At 34.9% G+C, this 5,000-nt stretch overlaps 3 non-coding genes across 3 annotated transcripts in view; all 3 read right to left on the bottom strand.

The window, feature by feature from the left end:
* LOC129920795 (large subunit ribosomal RNA) overlaps positions 1–1,095 on the bottom strand; it is a 4,150-nt gene extending 3,055 nt beyond the window's left edge. Inside the window, exon 1 of the ribosomal RNA XR_008773350.1 lies at positions 1–1,095. This exon is cut by the window's left edge and continues 3,055 nt beyond it. This is a non-coding gene — a ribosomal RNA (large subunit ribosomal RNA).
* A 309-nt stretch (positions 1,096–1,404) lies between these two features.
* Positions 1,405–1,583, bottom strand: LOC129920848 (5.8S ribosomal RNA). Its single transcript, XR_008773384.1, has one exon. It is a non-coding gene; the product is annotated as a 5.8S ribosomal RNA (ribosomal RNA).
* Positions 1,584–2,903: 1,320 nt separating this feature from the next.
* LOC129920775 (small subunit ribosomal RNA) lies at positions 2,904–4,895 on the bottom strand. Its single transcript, XR_008773330.1, has one exon. It is a non-coding gene; the product is annotated as a small subunit ribosomal RNA (ribosomal RNA).
* Between the last annotated feature and the right edge of the window lie 105 nt (positions 4,896–5,000).

Genomic DNA, 5,000 nt, shown 5'->3' with positions numbered 1-5,000 from the left:
TCGATTTGCACGTCAGAACTGTTTCGGTCTTCCATCAGGGTTTCCCCTGACTTCAACCTGATCAAGTATAGTTCACCATCTTTCGGGTCACAGCATATATGCTCAAGGTACGCTCTAGTTAGAGGCATAAATAATATAAATATCATTATGCATAACTGTATAGAACGCCCCGGGATTGAATAAATAATTCATAACAAATTATAAACTAATCCCATTAAATTAAGTTAAGTTAATTATGCCATTGGGTTTTATTAAAAATACCCAATGACTTGCACATATGTTAGACTCCTTGGTCCGTGTTTCAAGACGGGTCCCGAAGGTATCCTGAATCTATCGCATTGTTAATCATAAAAGTGCATACAATATAAATAAACAAATCAATAGATCTATTTACCATTGTAAAATTCCGAAAAATTTAAGCACAATATATAATTATATCTGTCAATGATTTATCAAATCCAAAACATTTATTTTATGTTGAAAATCCGAAGATAAACAATTTGAATAAACTTAAGTAATGGATCTTATGATAAATATTTATTACATTAACAGATTACAATGTCCTTATATGGAAAAATTGCACACTATTGTTAAAATATTTTTTATATATTTTTATATTAGTATTGAATTTTCCATAATGGATATTCAGGTTCATCGGGCTTAACCTCTAAGCAGTTTCACGTACTATTTAACTCTCTATTCAGAGTTCTTTTCAACTTTCCCTCACGGTACTTGTTTACTATCGGTCTCATGGTTATATTTAGTTTTAGATGGAGTTTACCACCCACTTAGTGCTGCACTATCAAGCAACACGACTCTTTGGAAACACCTTCTAGTAATCATTAACGTTATACGGGCCTGGCACCCTCTATGGGTAAATGGCCTCATTTAAGAAGGACTTAAATCGTTAATTTCTCATACTAGATTATAGATGTTCCATACACTGCATCCCATATTTGCCATAAAGACAAAATGGCTTAGTGCTGAACTGATTTCTTTTCGCTCGCCGCTACTAAGAAAATCCTTGTTAGTTTCTTTTCCTTCCCTCATTAATATGCTTAAATTCGGGGAGTTATCTCATATGAGTTGAGGTTGCTTAACACTTTTTATTTGCTTAATAATTTTATATACTCAATTCAAAATATTTTTTATATATCGATCATTTCAGCCATTTTATCAATTCAAGTAGAATGCCTCAATTGCCAAATTATATTATGACAACGATCTGCAATGTTAGAAATTTTTATATACTAACATCCTCTAAAAAATAGATAAAACGAACTTACTGTCGCTCGATATTATTTTGAGGTATATATTATATTTTAATATTATGAATTTTTACAAATCCAATAATATAACATGCGCATTTGATAAATCAAAAGCAGCTTATTTAGCATAGTATCACAACCCTCAACCATATGTAGTCCAAGCAGCACTTCAAAATTAATTAAAGTACATAACAGCATGGACTGCTATATGCGTTCAAAATGTCGATGTTCATGTGTCCTGCAGTTCACACGATGACGCACAGTTTGCTGCGTTCTTCATCGACCCATGAGCCAAGTGATCCACCGCTTAGAGTATTATTATTTTTTTATTTTATATTTAGTCAATTTTTTTTTTTAAGAAATAAAAATTTATTTCTTTTTATATTTTATGTATTTTTTTTATGTTGCGAATGTCCAATTCCAAAGAATCGTTAACTTATAAATTTCTTTTAAAGAAATCTAAGTACAACATTTTTATACATTTTTATTTTTATATATATATATCGTTACAACTTATGCTATGCGTTTTAGCCGGATAGTACCGGGATATTGTCCAAGTACGACACCTTTAGGGGTTAATTCGTCGCAACGTATACACGCCACGCCGAAGGGCGGGTTTTTACACCCAGGAGGATATTACCCCGAAGGGTACGACACCTTTGTTTTTTCGACTTTTGCTCTAGCAAGTTTGTTTATGCATATATATATTTTCATAAGCGTCACTATTTCGATGACGATGACAATTGGCTACCATTTAAATATTTTGTTCATATTTTTTTTTGAAAAAAAAAGACCGAATGCATTACTTATAGTAACACACCCAGTCTAATTTGTTTTTTGTATTTTGGTTATAACGTCACTATTTAGATGACAACACCATTTGGCTACGATTTAAATATTTTGTTCATATTTTTTTTTGAAAAAAAAAAACTGAATGCATTACATATAGTAACACACCCAGTCTAATTTGTTTTTGTATATTGGCTAAAAACGTCACTATTTAGATGACGACACCATTTGGCTACCATTTAAATATTTTGTTCATATTTTTTTTTGAAAAAAAAAGACTGAATGCATTACTTATAGTAACACACCCAGTCTATTTTGTATTTGTTTTTTTTATTATATATATATCGTTACAACTTATGCTATGCGTTTTAGCCGGATAGTACCGGGATATTGTCCAAGTACGACACCTTTAGGGGTTAATTCGTCGCAACGTATACACGCCACGCCGAAGGGCGGGTTTTTACACCCAGGAGGATATTACCCCGAAGGGTACGACACCTTTGTTGTTCGACTTTTGCTATAGCAAGTTTGTTTATTCATATATATATTTTCATAAGCGTCACTATTTCGATGACGATGACAATTGGCTACCGTTTAAATACTTTGTTCTTAATTTTTTTTGAAAAAAAAAGACTGAATGCATTACTTATAGTAGTAACACACCCAGTCTAATTTGTATTTGTATTTTTACTTCTTTTGAAGTATTCTTTTTTGTATTTGTTTATATATTTATTGTATATTTTATACATTTTGTACCATAATTGTACATTTTTATTTTTATATTTTATTTTTCTTTTTTATATATATTAAATATATATAAATTTTGTTTTATTGGAAAAATCACGTTAATGATCCTTCCGCAGGTTCACCTACGGAAACCTTGTTACGACTTTTACTTCCTCTAAACCATCAAGTTTGGTCAACTTCTGCGAAACAACCGTAACACGTTAGCGTCACAGTGATCACGTCCGGAGACCTCACTAAATAATTCAATCGGTAGTAGCGACGGGCGGTGTGTACAAAGGGCAGGGACTTAATCAATACGAGTTAATGACTCGCACTTACTAGGAATTCCAAGTTCATGTGAACAGTTTCAGTTCACAATCCCAAGCATGAAAGTGGTTCAGCGGTTTACCCGGACCTCTCGGTCTAGGAAATACACGTTGATACTTTCATTGTAGCGCGCGTGCAGCCCAGGACATCTAAGGGCATTCCAGACCTGTTATTGCTCAATCTCATTATTGCTAGACGCAATTTGTCCATTTAAGAAGCTAGTGTCCTTATAATGGGACAAACAAACAGGTACGACTCCACTAACATAAACACATTCAAACACAATTATATTTTACTATATTCATGAATGAAGGCTATGAAAGCTTCAACATCATAATCCTGAAAGCATCTATTTAATATATTTGAGTCTCGTTCGTTATCGGAATTAACCAGACAAATCACTCCACGAACTAAGAACGGCCATGCACCACCACCCATAGATTCGAGAAAGAGCTATCAATCTGTCTTACACGCTTATGTTCGGACCTGGTAAGTTTTCCCGTGTTGAGTCAAATTAAGCCGCAGGCTCCACTCCTGGTGGTGCCCTTCCGTCAATTCCTTTAAGTTTCAGCTTTGCAACCATACTTCCCCCGGAGCCCAAAAGCTTTGGTTTCCCGGGAAGCGACTGAGAGAGCCATAGAAGTAGCTACACCCAATTGCTAGCTGGCATCGTTTATGGTTAGAACTAGGGCGGTATCTGATCGCCTTCGAACCTCTAACTTTCGTTCTTGATTAATGAAAACATCTTTGGCAAATGCTTTCGCTTAAGTTAGTCTTACGACGGTCCAAGAATTTCACCTCTCGCGTCGTAATACTAATGCCCCCAATCTGCTTCTATTAATCATTACCTCTTGATCTAAAAACCAATGAAAGTAGATCAGAAGTCTTATTTCATTATTCCATGCACAAAATATTCAGGCATTTGGAGCCTGCTTTAAGCACTCTAATTTGTTCAAAGTAATTGTAACGGCCCACAACAGCACTCGATGAAGAGCACTGAAGCAGGTTTTAATAGGAGGAATACATAATGGTACATAAGTATCATAAATGTATAAGAACTCCACCGATAATACGCTTGCATACATAAGGTAATGTACAATCCACAATTGTAGTTGTACTACCCGTATGAAGCACAAATTCAACTACGAACGTTTTAACCGCAACAACTTTAATATACGCTATTGGAGCTGGAATTACCGCGGCTGCTGGCACCAGACTTGCCCTCCAATTGGTCCTTGTTAAAGGATTTAAAGTGTACTCATTCCAATTACAGGGCCTCGGATATGAGTCCTGTATTGTTATTTTTCGTCACTACCTCCCCGAACTGGGAGTGGGTAATTTACGCGCCTGCTGCCTTCCTTAGATGTGGTAGCCGTTTCTCAGGCTCCCTCTCCGGAATCGAACCCTGATTCCCCGTTACCCGTAGCAACCATGGTAGTCCTAGATACTACCATCAATAGTTGATAGGGCAGACATTTGAAAGATCTGTCGTCGGTACTAGACCATACGATCGGCAAATTATCTAGAGTTCAACCATTATAACGATTTCCGAAGAAATCGCTTGGTTTTAGCCTAATAAAAGCACACGTTCCAAAAGGTCCGTGTTTATATTGCATGTATTAGCTCTAGAATTACCACAGTTATCCAAGTAACTGTTAACGATCTAATAAACCATAACTGATATAATGAGCCTTTTGCGGTTTCACTTTTAATTCGTGTGTACTTAGACATGCATGGCTTAATCTTTGAGACAAGCATATAACTACTGGCAGGATCAACCAGAATAATGTTATAATATTTTATTTTTAATATTATTTGAAATTTTGAAAAATAACATCAATCTCCTCTCAATAATCCAATGATAAAGTTTTTATTTTTTTTTATTTATTT

This window comes from Episyrphus balteatus, assembly GCF_945859705.1.
Source record: "Episyrphus balteatus chromosome X unlocalized genomic scaffold, idEpiBalt1.1 SUPER_X_unloc_1, whole genome shotgun sequence".
Taxonomy (NCBI): domain Eukaryota; kingdom Metazoa; phylum Arthropoda; class Insecta; order Diptera; family Syrphidae; genus Episyrphus; species Episyrphus balteatus.
Note: the sequence above shows the minus strand (reverse complement) of the source record. Positions and strands in the feature narration are given on the sequence as shown.